Here is a 13,140-nt window from a genome sequence, read left to right as displayed (position 1 = left end):
AGCCACGCCCTTCCACATGACCCCAACTGAAAAAAAAAAAAAAAAAAAAAAAAAACAGACTAAGCTCCTCCCTGTTACTTCCTGTCAACCAGTTGCTAACCCCGCCTCTTTGAGCCCAGGTTAATTTTATTTAATTAACACAAACGCAACACATCTTTATATAGTTAACAAATGCAGCATGAACAAATGTAACACATATTTGCCTGGTTAAACAAACATTTGGTCTTCACACTAACCAGTTCTCCAAGCCTGCATTCCAGAATTAGACGTGAGGCCTTGCTGCGATTCCCAGACACAAAACAATGCAAGGATGTTGACTGCTAATCCACAGAGTCAGACAGAAGTCAAGATGGTTTCCTACCTCTGTACCACAGCCAGTGCTGGGAACAAGAGGGAACTCTGCCAGGGGGACAGTGGGCATCTTAGACCTCAGCACCTGTGCTGCCTTAAAGCCAGTGTTTAGTTTTCTGGGTCTTCCTTCCTACCTTCCTTTCCTCCTTCCTACCTTCCTTTCCTCCTTCCTACCTTCCTTTCCTCCTTCCTTCCTTCACTCTCTCCCTTCTTCTTTCCTCCCTCCCTCTCTCCCTCCCTTTCCTTCCATCTCAGACTCTACTCTGCCACACTGCATCTGTACATGCTCTATTTTGGAGTATGTTCCCCCCACTCTCCACTGTGTGAATTCCCCTTATGGGTTTTGTTCTTTTATAAGTACCATCGTTTCGCTGCTGAAGCTACAGTCTGTGCTTTGGGAGACTTACCTTCTGTGTGTCCTCGGCCCCTGCCCGCTGCCACACTGCCCCTGCTTTCTACATCCACAGACCACACCAATCTCCCACTGTTCTCTCCAAGCTCTCCTATGCATATGAGCCTGTCTGTTTGCTACTGAAATGTGTCTTCTTGCTGTTATCCACTTAGGAAATTAGCAGTTCTCCAGCTACTTCTGTTCCACCCCCCAAAAACACGCATGATAGATGGGTATACCATGTGTACCAACTACACCACAGAAAAAAAAAATTTTATAAACATTATTGTCTCTCTTTGTGTACATCTACATAAGACTTTCACTGGTCCATGCTTATTGTGATTCTTAGTTTTTTTGTCAACTTGATACAAGCTAAGGTCATCTTGGAAGAGGAAACTTTAATTGAGAAAATGCCTCTGTCAGGCAGGCCCATAGGCAAGAGATTAATGACTGATGTGGAAAAGCCTAGCCCACTATAGTCCTGGGTTGCATAAAAAGGTAAACTGAGCAAGCCATGAGGAACAAGACGGCAAGCTTCAGTTCCGGCCTCCAGGTTCCTGCCTTGGTGTCCATCAACGGACAGTGACCAGGATATGTAAGCCAAATAAGCCCTTTCCTTTCCAAGTTGTTGCATTTGGTCAGAGTGTTTTATCACAGTGATGGAAAACAAAGGAGAATGCTTTCAAACGGAAGTGCCAAACTGCACATTTCATACATTTTCAAATTTGTTAGGAAATGTAAAAAATGTTTTGTAAGGTGGATGTACCAATGTGTACTCAGATGGTTACAGCAGCTGATGAGCTCCACATGCCAATCAGCACTTGGAATCCTCGGGATTCCACATTTTTTTCCAGTTGGAGAATGCAGAACTGACTTGCCCTGATTTCATGTGAACTTCCGTGAAGACCAGTGAGTGATGGTTGTCTTCATCCACTCATGCTTCTTTCCCTGTGACTTGTTCATATATTTTCTCATCTTCCCACATTTCTGGTCTTTGGCTTATAGGTTTGAAGGATTTTGTGCTTTGAAAATATCTGAGTAACAAGCGTTTACCAACTGCATGCCTTTTAGATACCTCCCAACGTATGTTTAGGCAGGCGCCTTTTTGCATGAAAATGCTCAATTTAGTCTACAGGTTTCCCCATGGCTTGTTTTATTTTCCTGTTTGTTCTGGTTGTTTTTCTACCTTGAAAATCCCTATATTTAAATGAGATATTTTCCAATATCTTGCTCCCATGTTTGTATGCTTCCTTATGTGTCAGTCTATGGAAATGTACATTTTTTTCCTCTTGTGCAAAATAGGAACTACAATTTTAATATTTTACTTATGGAGATCCAGAACCATTAATGGAATGAGCCATCATTTCCCATCCATTTGATAATGTCATTCTGCCATAATTGTTTTTGTTATGCATGGTTTTGATTTTAGGCTCTCTAGATTGGAATGAAAAGCATGTCTTTATCCCATGTGCTCACTTGCATAGTATTCTGAAGACCAGATGCTGTACTGTTTTGGTCACCGTTGGATCCTAGGAACATCTAGTATCTGCAACAAAAATTTTGACAATGTATTTAGAAAGATAACTTTTCCCAATGGAGACATGTGGATTAAGCTGTTTTCACCACGCCCTAATATTCTATAATAGATTGTAGATATAAAATATCTACATATATAATATATAAGGAAAATAAAATGATTTCATTTTCTTTTAAGCAGGAGTCATTTATCAATATGTGACTTTATATTTGTCATGCCACTTAGCTGCATCCCAGTTTCATTTTAAATGGTGACATGGTCTCAATTTATCATCATCCTGCATTTTAAACTGTACATCACATACAAATGAAAACCATCATCCTCACAAGTCAGTATGTGACTACCACTTTCTCTTTTCACTTCTCACATATATTATCCAAGTATTTATCTCTCCTTCCCCATTTCACTTGGCTGTTGGGAGGTGAATGTAATTATAATTCTACAAATGATAGACATGGTGATTTATCATATATGAAATTCACAGATGGATAGAAGAGGGCCAGTGTTTGTTAGTGGATTCCTTTCATGTTACACAGATGCTCCCAGGAATTTTGCTAAAGCTTCAGCCACAGAATGAAACTGTTAACAGCTCTGGACATACACAGCTGTAAAACGTTCTATGGGTGGAGACATGGACACAATTCTAGTTTTCATTTGCCTCTAAAAATAACTTGCCTAATCACATACACAAAGACTTTTCTAATGGATATTCACTGCTTAATTATTTGAGTCAAGTTAGGAAATGATGTGTAATTGCATTCACTTCAACAAACTCAGTCAGCTAGACATTTGTTGACGTTTTGGTATGTAAAAGATGACATCAGTTTATTACCATAACTTCTTTCCCTGGGCAAGCTTTAATGAAGTATGAAGATTTATCAATTCAATGTGTCTTCTTGGTGGGCTTTATTTAGCATGCCAATATAGTCAGCACGATTATCTTCCTCTAAATGACATCCATAAAGGTCATTCTGGAGTGAACTGCAAAGTTAGTTGCAAGATAACAACCTCTCTCTCTGTCTCTCCCTGTGTCTATGTGTCTCTCTGTCTCTGTCTCTGTCTCTGTCTCTGTCTCTCTCTCTCTCTCTCACACACACACACACACACACACACACACACACACACACATACACAACTTCAAGCTCAGATAGCTGTAGCAAACATTACCCTCTCTGCAGCCATGATAATCCTAACTTTATGAAATTTAGTGTTTTCAGCTATATCCTCATCTACACATCTTCCTCATCTACACATCTAAAGCCTTCCTTCAACATGCTCTTGCTGCTGAGGAGGAGGGAGAGCGACATCATAGCCATCTGCAGCTGCTTACTGATTTTATATATATATTTATAAAGTTACTGATATCTATCTATATCTAATATATATATATATATATATATATATATATATATATATATATATATATCATATTTCCAATCCCCAGACAGACATAAGTAATATCCTTCACATGCAATGCAGCAAGTGAAGAAAAAAGTTAGGAGCCTCTCTTTTATTCATGAGAGGTATCTATTCCCTCCTTAAAAGTTGTCCAGTAACTTTAATTGGGGGTCTAAACTCTTAAGAAACTTCCTTGAGTTTTCCATATGCGTGGTGGAAATGGGGAACCTGCTACTCAATTTGGATAGGCACTCTCGTGGAGTGTGCTAGGGTCGATGCTATACTGAGGCAGATCCCAATTTCTACCTACTGACTACTCAGTAAATGTTTGCTAAATTATCTGGGAATGTGAGAAGGAGTCTGAGTGTAAACATCTCTCTTCACAGACAGTTTCAGTTCCTCCTGTACTTCTGTTCCCTGTCCTCTAGTGGCCATCTTAAGGATGTCCACCAGCTTCAGCAGAGATTTCTACTCTCCTGACTGAGGGATTTCTCATACTGTACACTGCACCCACGGGACAGTACGAACACAGTGATCTACCTCAGGGAGAGTTCCTGGTGATCTTTATGACTCAGAATGACTCAGAACTCTTATGGACTACTTTCCCAGGACATTAACCCTGCTGCTGTTTCTGAAGGAAGGAAAGGGAGCAGGTGTACGAGAGTACAGCACATCTTCATGCATTCAGAGTATCATGATGTGTTTGTCATCCCAAGGTGCCAAAGCCACACACCCACAACCTCCATGCAGATGTTCTGCAGCAGCAGCACTTTTCTGAGCAGTAGTGCTGGTACCAGCGGGCACTTGGACGTCATCACTCATGCATCTCCCAGAGGAGCTGCATATGGTGTGAGGGTTCCCATTATATTCAGGGGTACCTGATCACCTTTTCAGAGAGCATTATTCATTAGTCAGCACCAGTGGACATCACTCTTGATATCATGAATCGTGGAGGAACTTGTCCCCACTTTTTCCCCAGGGTACTCTTGAGGAGATAGGGGTAAGAGATATTAGGTAGAAAAATAGAGGGGAGAGAAACAGAAATACAGATAGTCTCAGGAGGGCCTGGATCAATATCCTCCAGCCCCTCCTGGATCTTCTAAATGGCCTTTTATGAGAAGGCCAATGGGTGGAGCAAAAGATCTCCCCCAGCACAGCCAAGTGCAGATGCTTCCAATCACCTGGTAACCACACACATGCACAAGCAATCCTCTAATGCAACCCTGCTGGGTAAAACAAATTCAGATCTTACCAGGAAACCTTTGTGGACCTCCACAATGAATTATCATTTCTGTACACACCAGCCAAGCACATACCATTTTCCCAAACGTGAGGCAGTATAGTTCCTGCCAAGCAGTCAGGGCTCTTCTGTCTCACTAAAGGATCTGTGGGCTGCTCAGGTCTGCCCATGTAGAGATCTCATCAACATCTTTGACTGGGCTGTATATGTCTTGAACACAGGGAGGGCTCAGAACATTGTCAATACATACACATAATGCCATGTGCCAGAGCTTTGTGAGTGAGTGAGTGAGTGAGTGAGTGAGTGAGTGAGTGAGTGAGTGAGAACTTCTGGCAGATTTAGCAATACAGCTGTTTCTGCTAGCTGAACTTCTCAGTGGAGTTGGATAAACATTACCTGGTAGATCAAATGCAGACACAGCAAGGAAATCTCTCTGCCTCAAGAGTAGTTATCACTGCCTTCTAGTCTGACATGTAAATGTGGTGGTATTGTGTTCCCCAAAATATTGTGCATGCTAATAAACTTATCTGGGGTCAGAGAACAGAACAGCCACAATATTAAACATAGAGGATAGGCAGTGGTAGCACAGGCCTTTAATCCCAGCATTCCAGAGGCAGAGATCTGCCTGGATCTCTGAGTTCAAGGCCACACTGGGAACAGCTAGGCATGATGACTCATACCTTTAATCCCAGGAAGTGAGCCTTTAATCCCAGGGAGTGATGGCAGAAAGCAGAAAGATATATAAGGCGTGAAGACCAGAAACTAGAAGCATTTGGCTGGTTAAGCTTTTAGACTTCTAGCAGCAGTTCAGCTGAGACCCATTCAGATGAGGACATAGAGGCTTCCAGTCTGAGGAAACAGGATCAGCTGAGGATCCGGCGAGGTGAGGTAGCTGTGGCTTGTTCTGCTTCTCTCATCTTCCAGCATTCACCCCAATACCTGGCTCCAGGTTTGATTTTATTAATAAGACCTTTTAAGATTCCTGCTACATGTAAAGCTGACTTTCAGGAGAATATCATGTATATTATGTATATCATGAACACTTCCTGAGTACATCTCATAAGCAAAAGGAACCATGCTGTGCTTTGGAGAAAGCCTTCTGGTGGAAATGAATGCTTGGCTGCCTGTCTCATACACCCATTGGGCCTCACCACTCACCCGGGATCCCAGCATGTACTGCCAATGCTCTCATGTCTTTAGGTAAATGACTAAATTATTCTGCTTGGAATAAGTCAAGAACACAGCCACTGCCTGCCTCCTCTACCTAGGTCCTGTCTGCCAGACAGTATCTTCACTCAACAAAGGATAATACCACACAGTGGACTTTGGCTATGCCAGTGGCTGGGGCTCCTGGGAGTATGAAACAGGTATAACAGAACTTCAGTGCTCTGGTTCCAAATGTTTGGGGGGCATGGAGTGGCCTTCCTTTAAGAGGAGTCTTCTTTCATCTTGCTTGTTTCTCTCTCTCTCTCTCTCTCTCTCTCTCTCTCTCTCTCTCTCTCTCTCTCTCTCTCTCTCTCTCTCTCTCCAGTCTTCCATTCTGGTTCCTAATCTCTGCTTCAGCCCATAAGCCTCCCCTGAGTTGTCTCAGGAAGCAGTCTCAGGAGTAGACAAAATTGAACTGCCCACCTAAGTGGGGGGTAGGAGCTGAGGGTTACTTGAACTTCTTGCCTGCAGTTGCAAAGAGTGAGCCAGAGCAAGGAACAGTGCGGGCTGTGAGGCAGGTGTGGCCTTTTGAGGTCCAACTTTTGCTCTGAAACCCAGGCTACTTTCTGGACCCCCAGCCCCAAAATGCACTTACTCATGGGGGCCACTTCAAACTGTCCTCAAAGGTTTAAGGAACGATTATTATCACTCCCAAACCAAGGATAGTGGTATCTGGCTCTCGTTTTAAGGGTGGTAATTTCTACAGCCCCCGCCCCCAATACCTATCCAGTCTGTGCCCCAGTGGTTGCTCATAAGATCAGGAGCTAGACATGTGGGAAGCCATTATTCCTCCCATGATCCCATTAGGCAAGCACTTCTGCGACCCCCTAAGACACGTAGTAATAAACCGGGACATGGAAAAGCTAAGTCACCCTCTTAAGGACATGGGGCCAATGAATGGCAGAGCCCGGCTTGCCCAGACCAACAGCATCAGCATTTAAGCTCAAAGCCAGGTTTTAAGACACAAAACCTAATGGCCGAGCCTTAGCTCAGAAGACAGAACCTTTGGCATCTGTCCAAAAACATGTTCCGTCCCATTCTTACAGGCCTGAACAACATGAAATTTACATATCTGGGGTCATGTTAAAGGCAGAAATGTTATGCCTTGAGGCATTTCATGTGCAAGCTCAAACCAATGCTGCTGTGAACTTTAGAGGAAAGAAAAGGCACAGTGAACTACAAAAATTCAATCTCTGAACATGATTTCTCCAAATTAGGACCCTAGACTGCTGCAGAGAAAATACCAGCTTTTTGTACAGAAATCGCCAATGGGCCTTCGCTGCTGGCAACACTGAACAAGTGTTTATGGCAACCATGGAAATGTCCTATTTAAACCCTGCTATTAGATGGTGTGGACCATGTGAGACATGCATTCATTAAGGGTGTGAAGTACCAAAGACCATCAAAAAACAACAAAATAATTTCACAAACATATCAAAAGTATCTAAGTGAATAACACCACCACAAGGCTATTAGAATAGTTGGATCCATTTGAGCAAAGAAAAGGAAGACTCAGGGCCCTGGAGGGTCCAGCCTGAACCACATACACAGTTTTACCTGCCCACTCACCAACTCTGACACTTCCCTGATCTCTTCCCTTCTCTACCCCATAGACCCCATCTCTCTTTGTTTCTATGATTCTCACCTCCTCTTTCTGCATCTCTCTGTCACATCTCTTTCTCTACCATTGGCATCTCTGACATTGTCTCCCATGCTCTAGAACTCACTCATGCTCTGGCATAAACTGCTGAGCTCAGTCACCTAGTATAGTGAACACTGAAAGAGACGATTTTGCCCATGTTCTTCCAATTGTCCTCCTTCTGCTTTTCTTCTTAATTAGACAAGCTCAATTAAAAATAACACCCATATCCCAGGACTCCTTTAAGGTATGCACTCACACACCTCACCAGCTTACACATACCACCCCTAGTCTGCTGCACAAGAAGGTGTATTCGGTTTCACTTTCAGGGCCATTGGCTCCTTTAGAGAAGATCAGTTTCCTTCCTGTGGTTCTGAGCGAGCACTGTGATACATGAGCAAGAACTTGTCCTTCAGACATAGGTTATTAGCTACAACCCTGGGAGAAGGTAAGTGCCGGTGCCCAGAGCTGGTGCTGAATTCAGTGACAAAGGGAACGTGTCCATCTACACAGTGATTTCACCCTTTGCCAGGGCAGCCAGGGCAATGCTAAGTATGTGTTCAAGAAGACAGATTTCACTCCTGATAAAGAACGCAATGTTGAGTCCTCACAGAAAACAATGAGTAAATTTCACACCCACAGACAGTTGGAGAGATTCTGCCTAGAAAAACCTCTCTCTCTCTCTCTCTCTCTCTCTCTCTCTCTCTCTCTCTCTCTCTCTCTCTGTCTCTCTCCCTCCCTCCCTCTCCCCCTCTGTGTGTGTGTGTGTGTATTCCATAAGTTACGTTCCTCTAGAGAACTCTGACTCACGCCCCCTAATTTATAGAACCCATAAAGAATAACCACAAAGGCAAATATTCACATAAACCCAGGGACTGCATAGGTCACCTGCTCCAATAGTGGAGCTGTTCATGGACTTCTAATGCCATTGTGGAAGGTTTTTTATCTTGACCCTGCATGAAATACGTTTCAGTATCCAGGGACTTCTGCCTACAAACGAGCTTTGAAAAAAACATTCCTGCAGTTGTGCTCCCATGAGCTCTTTGGGAAGAGCAAACACTACTCCTCGCAGGTCAGCCTTGCAAGGGTCATGACTGCAGGGGATGGAGCAGGCAGTAAACAGAGCCCTTAGTTAGTGCAGCCACTCTGGAGCCTCCTCAGACCAAGTTCTCCTGAATGGCCAGCCACCACTTAAGGAGAACCAATAACAGGGGAAATCAGCAATTAAATGGCAGGATGGTGGCCAACCGAGTATCATTACAGAAAGGCAGTGTCTTGTTACAGGAAAACAGGGAGGTGCGGTTTGTAGATGGATATGCAGATTATCACTGGAGATCTTACTCCATGACAACCATAATTCTTGCCTAAATGCAGAAAGATCTGCTTCTCCCAGAAAAGCACAAGAGCCGGGGAACTAAAAACTCTGGAACTTGTGTTCTACGTGAACAAACCCAGCAGTTCTTACTGCAGGCCCCACAGTCCTGTCATGGCAGAATTCAGCAATCGAGTTAATACAGCCATGAACTAAATGTCTGGTTTTAAATATTTTATCACATTATAGTCCATTAATGGAATTACAAGTAAAAGACATTCATAATTGTATGACATAACGAACCCAATTGCATTTATTTGGTTGTTATTATTCTGTCTGGCCTGTTATTGAAAAATATGCAATTTTTATTTAGCTTAAAGTACACTACACTTAAGAAGTACTTGGCATTTCAAATAAATAGAAAGGGTTCAGTAATTCTTAACCCCGCCATTTCAATCCTGAGAATGTTTAGACTATTTATCAATAAAACATCTTTCTCAGAATCAAAGCAATATTAAATACCATTAAACCAACAAAATTCTTTGACCTGGTTCCTAGACCACATAAGTATTTACATGTAATATATATACATAATATGTGTATCATATACAAAATATACATACATGTAATATGTATTACAAACTATTATACATATAAAATGTAAATTTTACAATACAGATTTGGTTAATTTATTTGATCTCTATCCATTTCACCAACTAATATTTTCCACTGAGCACATCCTTAAGTAACCATTATTTTTCCAGGTCTCATGTTCCTACATGAAGTTTTATTTACTCAGTGGCTAAATTTCACTAAGGAGGACCACAGAAAACATCATTGTGGGGGTTCAGAGAGGCAAATTACTCTGCTGTTTCCCCAGGCTATGGCTTTGCTTCGCTGCAGGGCCCTGAAGGGAATGCACGGAGTTGAACAGCTGCTTCGTGGTGCCTGGGAACCTGCCTCAGGTTCCCCTTTGCAAGCTGAGGCGGTACCCGGTGGAATTAGAAATCTTTACACATCTGCAGTGGGGAAATGTGACTGCTGATTCATGGTTTCTGAAAGTTCCTGAGAGGCAGATGTTGGTTCTAAGTTGGCCCAGTGTGAAGAGAAATATTCCAGCAAGAGCCGTCGGAAGAGTTGTTCTTCGTGTGTACTTATTAACCACTTATCCACGGAGCCATCTCCCTAGCCCTCCTATACATAAAAACATGGGTGTTCACTTTTCTCAGGAAACCTATCTGGCAGCTCTTGGGATCTTCCTGGCCAACCAGTAAGCTTCCAGTTCAGTGGAGATCTTGTCTGAAAAATGAAGTCAGAAGGCAACAGAAGAGGATATGCAACATCATCCTCTGGCCTCTGTGTGTGCACAGGCACACAGATTTGCATGTTCTCATGCACTTCGTAAATCTACAATGCACAGAGAGAAAGAGACAGAGACAGAAAGTGAAAGAGACAGAGAGAGGAGGGAGGGAGGGAGGGAAGGGGAGAGAGAGAGAAGGGAAAGAGGAGGGAAGCGGGGGGATGCTGAGTGTCCCCTCAGAGAATCTGGTTCATAAGAATATTGCCCTGCTGTCTTCTTTCCTTTGAACCCTTGAAATGGGATCTGTCTTCAAATCTGTGAGTAGAGAGGTTGTTATACTAACAGACCTCTAGGACTTATTCATCTTGCATAACTGAAACTTTATACTCTTGAATAGCAAGTTCCCACCTCTGCCTCCACGCAGCTCTAGGCAATCATCATTCTAATGTTTCTATGAGTTCTGTCTTTTAAATTTCACAAGTAAAATAATACAGTAGAGAACTTGTCCATCTATGTCTTATCATAGCATAATGTCTTCTAGGTTCATCCATGTATTTTTCAAGGCTCAAAAATATTTCAGCGTGTGTGTGTGTGTGTGTGTGTGTGTGTGTGTGTGTGTGTGTGTGTGTTATCTTAATCCAGGATCAGGAAAGATAATTTCATATCGTGGCTAAGAATTGTGCTGCAGTGAACATGAGTGTAATGTCCCTTCAATATCCTGGTTTCAATTCCTTTGAATAAGTAGTTGAAAATAGGACTGCAGTAATATATTAGTTCTATTTTTCAAAAATCTTAGAAATTCCAATGCTGTTTTTCCTAGTGGCTGCATAATTTCACATTCCTACTGACATCATTCTACCTTCTGCACATCCCCACCAACACGTGTATCTTGTTCTTTTGATAATATCCACCCTACAAGACCAGGGGCTACTTTGCTGTGGTTTGGATTTGCATTTCCTAGCCACCAAGCCCAAAGGATCCCCATCTCTGCTCCTCCCCCAGCTCTGGAGCTATGGGCTTACACCATGACACTCAACAACTTTTACATGGACACCGTGACACTCAACTTCTACAAGGGCTCTAGAGTCTGAGCTCAGGTTTTCAGGTTTGGGCAGGAAGCACTTGACCCACTGAGCCGTCTTCCCAGCCACTTTGATCATCTTTTATTCAGGCGACTTGTCCTTCCACTGCAGAGGTGGAGGCTGGTCACACTGTCATCTTCTTACTTTGCTTTACACACTTGGGTCTATAACAGACCTGGAATGTGCCCTTGGGCATGGCATGAAGCGGGTGTTTTAAAGCCATGAATCTATCTGTTTAAGAAGTATCAGGGAAATTCATTAAGGTAAATTGAGGAAATACACTCACGAATACAGAATGGAGTAGACAGCTGAAGTCGTCCTCTGGTCTGACCTGGAGCGATTCCACCTCACAGGCAGGAGCAGGGAGAAGGAAGGGGCATGCGAACCTCCTCCCTAGGCAGAGCAAATACCACTAGAGTATCTCCTTCCAGAGATTGCTATAACTAATTGTTTGGGTGGGAGCTCCACCTCAGTCCCTGACACCCTGGCAGCACATACCCAAAGAGTCTGGAGTGTTCTGGTGGAAGATCCACCTCAACTCCCCTCCCCCATCTCTTTCCCCAAACCTACCCCTTCAAAGCCCCCCAAACACAGCTCCTCCCCCAGAGAGGCTCAAGACCACTCCCACAGGGTACTTATGCTGCATCCCAGAAAACAGACACATGGTTTTCCGGTCTCTCATCCAGTCTCCTCTCTGGGGCGCTGAAGAATCACCCAGGAATGCTTTACCCATTAAACTTGGGCTTTTTCTAATTCGGTCTGATTTGGATTGCTGTGTAGGCAGAGAGGCTTATCAGGGTGCGAAAAAACTTACCACTAATCTCATGCCATCTACTTAAAAGTAACTCACCTTTGCCACAATTGTCTGTGTCCTTTCTGAGTTCAGCTATTTGCACTTCTCTCACCTAAAGGGAAACATGGAATTCAGAAAGTCCCACCCATCCACCCTCCCCCAAGCTGTTACCTGGTACTTATTCATACATAGACTTGGGTATTCTCAGTTCTGTGTTAGTGGACATCAGTTTTATACAATGCAATTCTTTTAACAAGTTTATTACTGAATTAGCTTTATGACACTTTTAGCACTCTGCCACATACCTGTGTATTCAGAGTTCCTTGCATGGTCCATGATCATGATAGATCTTTGGTCCCTAGCACCAGAGCAGACAGGAAGTACGGTTCAGTGATCAGACCTAGGCTTCAGGACCAGGGAGATCCCAGCTCTCACCAGATGTGCTCTTCTCCTCTGCTTATTTAACTTCCCAGCTCAGCAACTTGTGGTGAAATATCATTACTATACATCTACCCATAAGGTTTAGGGAGAGCTTTAAAGCTGTGAGTAATGCTACTCCACAGTGCCTGGCACTCAGTAAGCTCTCAATTATTAAAACAGAAAGCTACTACTATTTCATGGTGAATTTTTCACTTCCTCCCCAGCCAATCTTGTCAGTGAGAAATCACCTGTGTTTTATCTTACTTCTGAGAGCACTTTTCATAATTAGATCCATAGAGATGAGTGTACCTCATTTCACTATGGCAAGCACGTATGTCAATGAGTAAACACACACTGGCCTTTGGGGAAATTCGGAGTCCTTTTCATAATCAGCTAGAAACCAGAAGGTAAAGCAAGCAGTGAGCAAGGCCCTGGATGAAGGGCCAAGGACCTGACCTCACCATGCGACGA

Source organism: Peromyscus eremicus, chromosome 19 (genome assembly GCF_949786415.1).
Source record: "Peromyscus eremicus chromosome 19, PerEre_H2_v1, whole genome shotgun sequence".
Lineage (NCBI taxonomy): Eukaryota > Metazoa > Chordata > Mammalia > Rodentia > Cricetidae > Peromyscus > Peromyscus eremicus.
The sequence above is the reverse complement of the archived record's forward strand: the minus strand, read 5'-3'. Positions refer to the sequence as shown.